This window comes from Buceros rhinoceros, unplaced genomic scaffold (assembly GCF_000710305.1).
Source record: "Buceros rhinoceros silvestris isolate BGI_N320 unplaced genomic scaffold, ASM71030v1 scaffold31043, whole genome shotgun sequence".
Taxonomy (NCBI): domain Eukaryota; kingdom Metazoa; phylum Chordata; class Aves; order Bucerotiformes; family Bucerotidae; genus Buceros; species Buceros rhinoceros.
In genome coordinates, this window is record NW_010405823.1 from 1,298 (window position 1) to 1,838 (window position 541).

A 541-nucleotide genomic window follows, 5' to 3' on the forward strand; every position below is an offset into this window, starting at 1 on the left:
AAACCCCAGCCATCTCCCTACAAACCCTCCCCCGCACCCCCCCCTCCCTAGAGCCAGCCCCCTCGGTCCCTGCTAGGAGAGGGTGAGAAGCGTTGTGGGGGTTGACCCTGGCCAGGGTTTGGGGGTGAGAGCAGCGAGCCTGTTTAGAGGGTAAATGTGACATTTTTACCCCCTCTCCCCAATCCCTGCCTTGGTTTCCCTAATTGTTCCCTCCTTTTCTGATGCTCTATTTTTTCTAATTAAGGGCTTGACTTCAATAGGCCTTAAATGGTGATTCCTGGGGGTCCCTGGCTGGCGAACAGCATACAGGGAGTGCTCCCCCCACCCACCCCTTGCCTTTCCCCACAAAGTGACCTTATTAAGCAGTTTGATTTCCTCATTTCCACTTGTTATTACTGCTAATGATCTCAGGGAGGGGGAGCCCCGGAGCTTGTCTTGGCAGCAGCCTGCAACCTTCCGCGTGGTGCCCCCTCCCTGGCAAGGTCTCCCCACCACCGGCTCTTTTCCCCTCTCGGGTTTGCCTGTGCATACCTAACACCAG